This window comes from Haliotis rufescens, unplaced genomic scaffold (assembly GCF_023055435.1).
Source record: "Haliotis rufescens isolate VD_foot unplaced genomic scaffold, xgHalRufe1.0.p SCAF_6, whole genome shotgun sequence".
NCBI classification, from domain to species: Eukaryota; Metazoa; Mollusca; class Gastropoda; order Lepetellida; family Haliotidae; genus Haliotis; species Haliotis rufescens.
Window position 1 is genome coordinate 58,071,010 of NW_025964334.1, and position 12,610 is coordinate 58,083,619.

The 12,610-nt window shown below is 42.6% G+C and overlaps 1 protein-coding gene across 7 annotated transcripts in view; it reads left to right on the forward strand.

The window, feature by feature from the left end:
* Positions 1 to 12,610, forward strand: part of LOC124143163 (dihydropyrimidinase-like) — a 163,719-nt gene that overhangs the window by 91,353 nt on the left and 59,756 nt on the right. The window lies entirely within an intron of this gene.

Genomic DNA, 12,610 nt, shown 5'->3' on the forward strand with positions numbered 1-12,610 from the left:
CTTCAGCCTCTGGTATTGCCCGGCTTCAGCGTCTGTTATTGCCCGGCTTCAGCCTCTGCTATTGCCCGGCTTCAGCCTCTGTTATTGCCCGGCTTCAGCCTCGTATTGCCCGGCTTCAGCCTCTGGTATTGCCAAACAGGAAGGATGGGATTCAGAGTTCGGGCTTTTGTTTCAGAGTAAGTGAGTATTTTGGCACCACTTTTGGCAAGAGTGGGTAGGGCTAGTCTAGATGTCTAGAGTACCATAATTTGCGTTGCATCTCTTAGGTGACCAGAAACCTATTATGATAGGTTCAAATCTTGGTATGCCCTAATTTAGTTTCCAGGTTTGTGAGAACTCATGCTTGATTGTATATAACCTGCATCAATTCAGGTTTTCCTCCCACATAAAGGTGACACGCTGAGCTGTAACCACAATACTGTTCAAAGCAACGTTAACCCAACGCTCACTCACTCACTTCTAGCAACATTCTAGCAACATTCTAGCAACCACAAGCTGTTGACAATGACTCACATTAACTCAAACTGATAACTTGTCCACCAGAGTATCACACCACCAGTAAATTAGTTGAGAGGTGGTTTGTGAATGTGACAAATCTTAGAAAGATATGTTTTTTTCTTTTGAAAAATATGCACTGTTTTACATAGGAATCCAGTTTGAAATCTATTTGGTTTTTTTTGCCATAAATGTTTACATCATATCTAATCACATTATTTCATAGACTCAATGTTACCTACTCACTTTCTTTAGATAATTTGTTTTTTTGCTGAATCAGCAATTTTGATTTCACACTGAGGATAATTGATTTTCCTTTATCATAAGCATTCATCTTCAGAGCAATGACTAATTAGCACTACATAAGATAATAGCAGATCTAATTACATGATACATCTAGCCTTTCCAGAAGTCCCCTGTACCATTAAAATTGCTGAAACAGCATATAACAATATTCATTCATTCTCACTCCTTCTCAGACCCCATTTGTTGGCTAGTGGATAGAGTGTCAGCACAGAGAGCTTAAGGTCGATGGGTTCATCCCTGGTTGTGACATACCAAAAGACGTTAAAAGATGGTACTTGTTGTTACCTTGGCAGCATAAGGGGGTTAAAACAAGGACTTGTTGTCTCAGAGTCAGTATACTGTCTGTGAGTAGGGTTTCCATGTTAAACAGCTTCATGGTATCTTAGTGGGCTAGCACTGAAAAACCAGCTTTGCTCCGGACACACACACACACACATACACACACATACATGCACGTAGCTATGTAAGTGCAATAATCTTGAACCCGACGTTAAAACCCGTATTACCTCACCTCACCTCACCTCACCTCACCTCACCTCACCTCACCTCACCTCACCTCACCTCAGGGGCGGTCGGGTAGCCTAGTGGTTAAAGCGTTCGCTCATCACGCTGAAGACCCGGGTTCGATTCCCGACATGGGTACAATGTGTGAAGCCCATTTCTGGTGTCCCCCGCCGTGATATTGCTGGAATATTGCTAAAAGCGGCGTAAAACTATACTCACTCACTCACTCACCTCACCTCACCTCACCTCACCTCACTCCTTGTCCCTTGTTTGTGTCAGTGTGATTTGTGTTCAAGGTAGGTTATTGTTTCCCCAAGATGAACCAGCTCCCCACACACTGTCAATATGGACCAAGGCATTCTTCCATTGACTTGTGCAAGTGAGATGCCCAGGGTAAATACACACATGAACCACACATTAGACAACTGAGGCCCGCGTGGACATAGAAGTTACCCTGTGGGCCTGCAGTGTGGGGAGAAGTGACAAAAGGTTTGCTGAAGATTGATGGCTGATTCTGTATTTAAAGGGGCTCTCCACTAAGTAATGTATAGGCTTAGAGGTGAATTAGAAATACAAGGAAAAGAAGCTTACCATATATCTTTGTTCTGTATGCCAGCCTCATTTTAGTCAGTTGTTTTGACAACCGTTTGATACAGGGGCCATTTTGTCCTCTGACCCCGATAAGGATCAGTTTGTGGTATGTAGTATACTAGATTCACTTAATCAGTTTTATCATAAGTAAGTTATGTATTAAGGTTGTCGATATGCTTATGTTGCATTGATTGTGAAAGGCTTTTAGTGTGGCATAATCGCTAGTATGTGTAGTCCACATGGTGTTGACATTACATTCAATCTAGCACTTCCTAGTGTTACAGTCAATATTGTAGATATTTCACCTAATATTGATTAATATTCATGTTATATACCAGATGGTGGTTGGGAGTGTCATGCACAATGAGCAACATTGTTGACATTCTTCCCATTGTCAGTTACACATTCATAAGTACATACAGCATGCTCACAGCCCTCTCCCTTTATTACCATGTTGCATAACATCATTCATCACGCCTACCACCATGTGCAACATGGGGATATATGCCCCTATCGGCCTTCTACCCTTTTCACTATAAATACAGTGAACACTGAAGACCTCCTTCCACATGCTGTCACACGATCTCAAAGGAAAAGATCTCATACTGTGATTGTGTGCCCATTCTCTACAGGAACAAGGCTCCTCTTTGCATCTTTTACAATACCTCACAAAAGAGGTATTAGGTTACAATATGGGTACAGAGTGCTAAATAGATATGGGTCAAGCATGAATTCCCATAAATATACTATGTACAGGTTATACCCCCATTTTTTATGATTTGGTCCATTTGTGGCATTCAAACTTTATTCTTTTGAGGGGTTGGTTTATTTCTTTTCTATGGACCTGAATATGGCACATGTGGGTTAATACAAGAGTTTATGGGTCTCTGGTTTAGCAAGTATGTAGACCTGCCACATGGGGTGCTTTGAAATCACCCTAAAACATGCAGGATACTTCATCTGGATTTCTTTTTTTATAATCTTTATGGTACAGGTGCAAGGTAATAAATGTTGTTTATTGAGAGCCTCAATTTGTTGCTCCTAAATGTCCTCTACTTTTAGTACGGAAATGTTCTAAAAGTGTACAATACTGGTATGAATAATGACAGGTTTCACATTTTTTAACATTTTATGGTTCACTTATCATAGGAATGTTTTAGAATGACAAAAAAGGCAACTTTGATGCTTTTTAAGTCTCTATGCATGTACTTTATGCAGGGCAGGTGGATGGAAGAGAGGGACAGACAGACTGCGGAATCTGTCAGTGTATATGATGTATATTACCTGGTGTATGCGATGTATATTACCAGTTGATGGAGAAGTGTCAGCGCTGAGAGGTGTCTCACCCTATAACTATGTTTTTTTTAATTGAATTACACTTAGATAAGATAACGTGGTGTAGGCTTTGATTTTCCTACACTTAGATCTGGGTGTATTATCAGATCAGAACAAAATCCAAACAGGTGAACTTTAGTCACTGATATTTTAAGTCATTACGGAATTGGAAGCAGTTGTAAAAGGTGAACGGAGAATTAGTTCCTGGTTATGAATTGATATTTGTTATGCAGGCCTGAGACAATGACCTTAGCTTGTATTTGAAGACATTTCAAGAAAACGTTGCTCACCACTTGCATTGTTTTGTTTGTTTGTTGTTTAACGCCACACTCAGCAATATTCCAGCTATGTGATAAATAATCGGGTCTGGACCAGACAATCCAGTGATTGACATCATGAACATCGATCCACGCAATTGGGATACAATGCCCACCTGATCTTAGAACAAGCTCAGGTTGCAGACCAATTTCTAACATGGATCTTCATGCTGTGTGTGTACATGGTGTAGGAAGTATGATTAAGTATTGGGCAACATTAATATTAGCTCCCATTCAAACATGGCTTGGTCATTGTTACAATCTAAGCCATCATCTTCATAGAATGTAACCCTGGATCTGTTTCCTGAATGCTTTACATTTTGAGAGCAGTTTTCAACCTTTACCTGTAATCACCTTAACGATGTAGGTAGGTGTTCAAGGCTACTGTCCTAAGCCTTACCCTAGGACACCTGGCACAGGGCAGATGAAATACTTCCTGCACTAAGACCAGTGGATGTCTGACTCCGTGACTTGGTCATGATAGAGTCTATATGTCACAGTGGGAGCATTTAACAACCTTTGAAGTTTGGGAAGTTCTTTCTCAGTCTTTCAAACATGTTTGACCTTCAGTGGGAGTGAGGCATGCTGGGAATTACATGAGACTGACCATTCAGACTGTCTGAATCAACATGATGAAGAACATGATGAACAACCCATGTCACTGTCTCACAGCCATGGCTTGCCTGTTATGTCCAGGGTCACTGGTAGCATTTCAGTTTGTGCTGATGTAAATATGCAGTCATATTAGGGCAAAATAAATTTGTTTCTTGTTTGTTGAAGATGCTGAAATATGCTTTCTTAGAATATTTTTGGGGACTTGTTCATTTCAAAAGTTGTTTCAGTAAAATGAACTCAGTGATCCGTGACAACATTTCCTGCCACCTTTTTTCATAGTGTTGCCCTATCTTCTAATAGAATGAATGATGTGTGATAAATAATGTTATATTTTCACCTGGGAACTTAAGCATGTTAAGTGAGAAACTGCTCCTAATCTATCCGTCTGCTGTACTGTTGGAGTCCTTGACACAATGTAATGCACTTGTAAAGCATACATATACAATGATAATAGAACAGAAATAGCTGAGTAGGCAGTTCACACAGAATAAATATTTGTCACACCACCAGTGGTGTCGTGGAAGGCTTTGTTGGTGTATAAATGTTCGTATTGCCCTAGAGGGGCAGTGTGATGAATATTGACATGTCAAACCATACAATATCTCAGTGATGTGAGCTCTTGAACATGCACCAACAGCTGTGAAATGACTGTTGAAAAAAGAGTTGAAGGAAGCTGGCTAGAGAGATCAAAACTGTGCCGGCTTTCATGAGAGTTTGAATCACGTTACTACTTGATTCATGTTAATCGCTCCTTCATTCGCACAACGGTTAGAAGTCTATATCAATGCTTTTATACCCCTGTGAGATCCTATCATGACATGGTATACCATTCATAATGCTCTGGTTGACTAACGCTGATGACTCACGATCTGTTCCTGTTGTTAGGAGCTTCAAGGGTCATATAAATTGAGCTAATTAACAGTTATTATCACTTATCTGTGGCTAACAGCCGTTTATCTCCCACAGCTAGTGTGACAGTGTGCTCAGTAATTCAGACCCCAGACATGTTATTACAGATTTCACTTTACAAGCTCCAGTTCTTTTCCTCAAAGGGTCGTGTGTGTGGTGTGGATGAGTTTGTAAACTTTTACTTAATAACTCTTAGGTCTGTGTTGTCTATAAACATCTTGTGACTGTCTCATGCTTGAGTATGATCTCTGAAAACCTTGCCCCATAGTGGGTCTTTGAGGATGTTTGGCGGAGCAGATAGTGAAATAATTGAGTGTTTGGGAGCTGTGACATGACCTTGATATGGGTTGGTGGTCAGTTTTTAACAACAGTCTTCATGAATAGGACATAGCCAAGAACATGCAACTCTTTGAAGTGTTAGTGGTTTATCTCTGAGTGATTACTGCTGTTTCTAATAGTACACATGCTGAAGGAGAGATGTTATTCGCGCGAGCTGTCGTCACCTGCTTTGCTTAGTCTGTACATAGAAACTCCCTCATTGAGAGCAGGATATTAAACTTCAAATGTTTCAAACTGAACCAAACTGAACCAATCAGAAGTTTCAGATTCTGCAGCAGCCAATCAACTACAAGCCCTAGCAGGGAGACATGACAATGTGTTGTAGACTTAGACTGTCATCAGATTCAGTTACCAGGAGTATCAGCTTTCCTAAACACTGAACATGTTTTTACAAAGCAAATATCAAACACTGGTTATCATGCATGAGAAATTGTTACAGAAACTAATACATACTGAACAAAGAAGGTCAGGGATCCTGTTCGGTATATTAAGAGCTATTTGTTACAGTTGGCCATGTTGGCCATGTTGGAGAAGATAGTGTCTCATGTCAGGCTGGGTCATTATTAGACTTGTACAAGTCCCAAAGTCAGTAATTATTAGTTTAAATCATACTTTCTAGATTATGTAAATGATAAGAACCAGTTGTCTTTGTAAGAGACTGGAGTCCTTAGAGACTTGTGAAATCCACATTTGCAACGAGCCCCCAATGTGATATTGTTTTTTTTATAATGCTCTTATTAGGATGTAAGGGGCAGTGGTCGAAAGACTCTTCTCCATCTGTGGTGTTTGCTAGGAGTTGGTGATGGGTGAAGTAGTTCTTTGGCCATGGACCCAGAATGAGGATTAAGTTTGACATTGAATCAAGTTAGGATTCCCTCCACTGATGCTGTGTGGGGACGAGGCTCGGGTTGCAATCACACAGATGGCTGCCCAGACAAATCATTGTACTGAAGAGCAAAGGAGGTTTCTCAGGATATGAGTACATTATTTCAGTGTACAACTTCATGTATCAGTGTACAACTTAGTGTATCAGTGTACAACTTAGTGTATCAGTGTATCATACGTAGTTAGTGTATCAGTGTACAACTTAGTGTATCAGTGTATCATACGTATCTAGTGGATGATTACATGATGTGGCGAGTGAGTCAGTGAGTGAGTGAGTGAGTTGGGTTTAACCCCGCTTTTAACAGTTTTCTATCACAGCGTGTCAGCTTAATGTGGGAGGAAAGCCCGAAGTAATGCAGGTCTCAGATGTTTACCACTTCGGTGAAACCCACGAGCACGGGTATGGTGCTGATAAACCTAGAAACATAATCAGGGCAAACCGGGATTCGAACCACAATCATAGGTTTCTGGCGTGCCCAAGAGACACATCTCTGCACAGCGAATCGCGGCGCTTTAGACGACTGGGCCACCCGTGTCTCCTGATGTGTCAAGGAAATGATATTCCCAAGATGTGGCTATGGCGAGAGTTGTTAATCTTAGTATAGGCTGATGTGGCTTATGGCCTGTGATTTAAACAGTTGTAGATAGGGAATACGGATGTTTCATCTAAATAGGGCGACATTAAACTGATTATTGCTTACACTTTCCCTTACTGATAGGGTAGGGTAGCTCAGTGGTTCCTGGTCTGGTCTCATACAAGAAGGTCCACTGCATATGAAGCCCACTTTTGGTGTTCAAACCATGATTTTTCTAGAATATCGTAAAACCATGCTCACTCACTTCACAAACGAACACCGAACGAACCGAATGCTCACCTCCTTGTTTTCCAGTGTTGTTCATCGAGGTTCTGCCCTCAGCATTGCATAACACTGAACGTGGCTCATTATCACTAATTAAATTCTGTTGGTAAATGATAGCTCTGATTGCCCATTGGCATTGACTAGCCATCTCTGGTTACGCGAATATAAGGGCAGGGTCCTTGATAACCCAGCATACAGGCCATTAAAGCATGCCCCCAGTACAAGATTCAGCACTGGTGGCGTGCTTACACATTTAAAATTACATTAGCATAATGGCCACCATCACTGTCTCCCCTTGGATGTTTCAACGTGCAACAAGGAATTTGTCAATTGGCTGGCACACGCACATGCATATGGTGTAAGCCAAAGGCTATTGATGGAGTGTGGTAGTGTTTGGCGATGTATTATGAATGAAGGCAGTTTGTTGTGTGTGGTGGCCATGTTGTACTCGCACAGAGCGTATTGGGTGACCTGAGTCTCAATGGCTGCTGTGATGACTCACTGATGAGATGGACTGTAATAGAGATGGTGAGACTGAGGGACGTAACGCGACTCGGTCGTTGGCAGGTAGACTTGCACAAGTCTCCAGGGCAACAATTTTTGCCTAATCCTAACTTCTAGATTATGTATATGATAATAAACGTGTTGTCCCTATATGAGACTGGAGTCGTTATGTCCACATATCTAGACTTGCCTATGAGGAGGATAGAATTACTACACATCCATGGACTTTTCTTTCAGTACAGCCTTGGAGCAAGGCTAGCTTGCAGGCTTAGCTTGGAAAAAATAACGAGATTTTTATCCCTTTTTCTGCTCAGCTACTGACTACTGCTCTTAAGTTTATTACATTTTGAGAAAAAAAAAATCTTTTCAAGGTTAAAAGAAAGTGTTAAAGGGAAATCATCTGTCAGATGTGTGATGACTGCTTGACATGCTACTCTGGCTGTGAGTTCTCTAAAAAACTGACTCACGATCGTGGAATTAATCTGGACATTTTGTTTTAGTGATCGTTATTTTCAAATGTATTTCATTTACGAGATTGTTTGTAACACCATACTTCTACCGGTTTGTTTCATGTGAGATGTAAATGTCGACAACCTGCTTGTGGCTTTCCTCCACTGTAGGTGCAATCACAACTCTGAAATACTGTTTATGGTGGCATTAAGTCCACTTGATTGCTGTGATATTAGGGAAGTATGTTTCACAGTATCAGATTCTTTGCAGCCTGTCAGGGGTCACATTGTGTAAGTACTTTGTATGTAGCCAGGCACCTGTCAGGGGTCACATTGTGTAAGGACTTTGTATGTAGCCAGGCACCTGTCAGGGGTCACACTGTGTAAGTACTTTGTATGTAGCCAGGAACCTGTCAGGGGTCACATTGTGTAAGGACTTTGTATGTAGCCAGGCACCTGTCAGGGGTCACATTGTGTAAGTACTTTGTATGTAGCCAGGCACCTGTCAGGGGTCACACTGTGTAAGGACTTTGTATGTAGCCAGGCACCTGTCGGGTCACATTGTGTAAGGACTTTGTATGTAGCCAGGCACCTGTCAGGGGTCACATTGTGTAAGGACTTTGTATGTAGCCAGGCACCTGTCAGGGGTCACGTTGTGTAAGTACTTTGTATGTAGCCAGGCACCTGTCAGGGGTCACACTGTGTAAGGACTTTGTATGTAGCCAGGCACCTGTCAGGTTTCTCCCTGTCCATGTTGATGTGATGTCTACCTGGATGGATTTCACGGACAGTCAGGCACAGCACGCATCTGTCATGATTAACATTCTTGACAGGTTTGTTGTGTTTAAACCGTTACCGTATACAGCCTGTTTGTTGATCAAAGATGGGTCTATTTTCTGTTGTCTGTTACCGTATACAGCCTGTGTGTTGATCAAAGATGGGTCTATTTTCCGTTGTCTGTTACCGTATACAGCCTGTTTGTTGATATACATGGGTTTGTTGCATATGAACTATTACCGTAAACAATCTGTTTGTTTATTCAGAAATTCCCATTGTAAACATCCAACAATAAATTACCTGCCGCTGAGCCCAATGAATGGCACATATTGATGCGTGGTACTGGATCCTCCAGGGTTCTGTCTGGGTGGGTCCTCCAGGGTTCTGTCTGGGCGGATCCTCCAGGGTTCTGTCTGGGTGGATCCTCCAGGGTTCTGTCTGGGTGGGTCCTCCAGGGTTCTGTCTGGGTGGATCCTCCAGGGTTCTGTCTAGGTGGGTGCTCCAGGGTTCTGTCTGGGTGGGTGCACCAGGTTTCTGTCTGGGTGGGTCCTCCAGGGTTCTGTCTGGGTGGATCCTCCAGGGTTCTGTCTAGGTGGGTGCTCCAGGGTTCTGTCTGGGTGGGTGCACCAGGGTTCTGTCTGGGTGGATCCTCCAGGGTTCTGTCTGGGTGGGTCCTCCAGGGTTCTGTCTGGTTGGGTGCTCCAGGGTTCTGTCTAGGTGGGTGCTCCAGGGTTCTGTCTGGGTGGGTGCTCCAGGGTTCTGTCTGGGTGGGTCCTCCAGGGTTCTGTCTGGGTGGATCCTCCAGGGTTCTGTCTGGGTGGGTGCTCCAGGGTTCTGTCTGGGTGGGTGCTCCAGGGTTCTGTCTGGGTGGGTCCTCCAGGGTTCTGTCTGGGTGGATCCTCCAGGGTTCTGTCTGGGTGGGTGCTCCAGGGTTCTGTCTGGGTGGGTGCTCCAGGGTTCTGTCTGGGTGGGTCCTCCAGGGTTCTGTCTAGGTGGGTCCTCCAGGGTTCTGTCTGGGTGGGTGCACCAGGGTTCTGTCTGGGTGGGTGCACCAGGGTTCTGTCTGGGTGGGTGCACCAGGGTTCTGTCTGGGTGGATCCTCCAGGGTTCTGTCTGGGTGGGTCCTCCAGGGTTCTGTCTGGGTGGGTCCTCCAGGGTTCTGTCTGGGTGGGTGCTCCAGGGTTCTGTCTGGGTGGGTGCTCCAGGGTTCTGTCTGGGTGGGTCCTCCAGGTTTCTGTCTGGGTGGGTCCTCCAGGGTTCTGTCCCCTTTGAGCAGGCCATCAGGTGCAGCTGCTGCCTCCCCACTGAACCCGGTGAACCTGGCCCAACCCACCAGACAATATCAGCAACTCTTTCCCTATCCCACAATGCTATTTTCAGTTGCCATTTCGAAAGTAGGTGTGCTGTGAACATGTTGAAGACCTTTTCACAGCCTGCAAGTGATACATCTCCCCGGCATGCAACTAGTATCAGGAAAAACTTGCAAATGTCACATAAAAGTAATTATTTGTCATAACCCTGTTAGAAATACAAGCTATGTACCTGTCTTATGTGTTTATGCCAGAGGAGAAGGAACTGTTTTATTCATACAACTAATACTCTCCAACACGTGAAACTTTATCAAAATAAGTTACTTTAATATTTAGTATTTGTGTAGTATATGAAATGATTGGGTATTCATTATAAGGGTAACGCTATGTTTCAGGGCATTATCATTTGCAGAAGCCCGAGGTCTTCCATTAACTGCCAGACGAAGGAGGGCAGTTGAAAAGACTGAGGGCTTCTGCAAATGATAATGCCCAGAAAAAGAGGGTCACCGTTATTATAGCTAAAATGGATGGAATTTGTTATTAAATAAAAAGAAACAACATCGGTTTTGAAACATTTACTGCAATCAACACGAATGTCACTGACCACATTTTACAAATATGGAAACGTCATACAACAAACCAGATGACATCACTATAATACGTGACATCATTTTCTCTACCCTATGACATCACCTAACAAAGGGCTTGATAATGGCCCGTCGTCAAGGGCAATATGAGGGCAATATCAAGTTACAGTCTTCGTTAAATTCTTCTGGGTAGAATGGGATAGTTCTTATGAAGAATGAGTCATTGACAATGTGATCCAATGTGAAGGCATTGATTTATGCCAGAGTGTGTCCTTGCCATGGAAACGTGTAGCTTTAATGTGATTGTGACTGAAGTATCAGTGCCATGGCCACACAAGTGGATCAGGAAGCTGGAAACATTGTTGCATACAAGTTTCATTTTGTAATTTGATGTGGAACAATGTAATACAAAGCCAATAGGCTGCACTATGATCAGATGACCAGAACATTTGAACACACGAAACTTCACTCACTCACTCTTCAGTGGTAAACCTCACTCACTCTGCAGGGTTAAACCTCACTCACACTGTCTGCAGTGTTAAACCTCACTCACCCACTCTACAGTGTTAAACCTTACTCACTCTCTCTGCAGTGTTAAACCTCACTCACCCACTCTACAGGGTTAAATGTCACTCACTCACTCTCCCACCCATGCAAATGTACAATCGCCCACACACCTACTCACTATGGCTGCAACGAATACACTGTGAGGCGAATACGATTCGTATTACGAAAATAGGGTAACGAATACGAATATTAATTCACGGATACAATAAAAAGTCAGCAGTGAATGTATTATTTGTTATATTCAGTGAAACAAAAACAACATAAATTATTTGATATGGTTTGTTAATTATTAATACATTATACACTAATAAACCATGTATACTGGACTTATCCAGGTACTAGTATCTGCTCAAATGTGACAATGACCAGTGACCACAATACTGTTAAATTGAATATTATAAGAGTTGTGTCTTTGAAAAAATCTAGGCATATAAAATGTTCTTAAGGATATTTTTAGGGGCAGGGTATGTAAGTGCACATGCTTGAATATTCATAAATATTCGATTCTAGTGGCCACGAATAACGAATTCAATTCATGAATGGATACGGTTCGATTCACCGAATACGAGAGTGAATCGTAACAGCCCTACTACTCGCCATGTTGACTATGTAGACCTATATTTTGGATATTATGGCCTGTGTGACATGCAGTTAGGCTGGATCTTGGCATCACAAGTCCTATGAACTTCCCAGACAGATCTGCTTTCAACATGCTGAAGAGGCTATATATTTTTAAAGAGCCAACTTAATTATCTGTGTTTCTAACACCAATCATGATGCTGTCATCCCATCTCCTCCACAATTCTCCACCACTAAGCCCTAGACTTGAATCTCAAGCAACTCACTACCTCCAGCAGCTGTGAGCTGTGTATGAAGTCGGCAGACTGTTAGATACTTATCTTGAAGGCTCATTATGTCTGCTGGTAGATTAGCCCTGCAGTGAAGTGAGACCCTTGTTGTCCGGCAGGTACTTGATTGGCTGCTCTGGAGATATGTGCAGTGTAACACACAGCTGTCATAACACACATGCACTGGAACACACGCGTGACCAGTGCATCCTCATCCTTCAACACTAGACTGATAGTGTACTGATGGAAGTGAACTTGTAGTGTATTGATTGTGTATTGGAAGTGTACTCGTAGTGTACTGATGGAAGTGAACTTGTAGTGTATTGATTGTGTATCGGAAGTGTACTCGTAGTGAACTGATGTCATTTTAAATATTTTGTTCGTGACTTTATCCTTGTCTTTTATCTACATG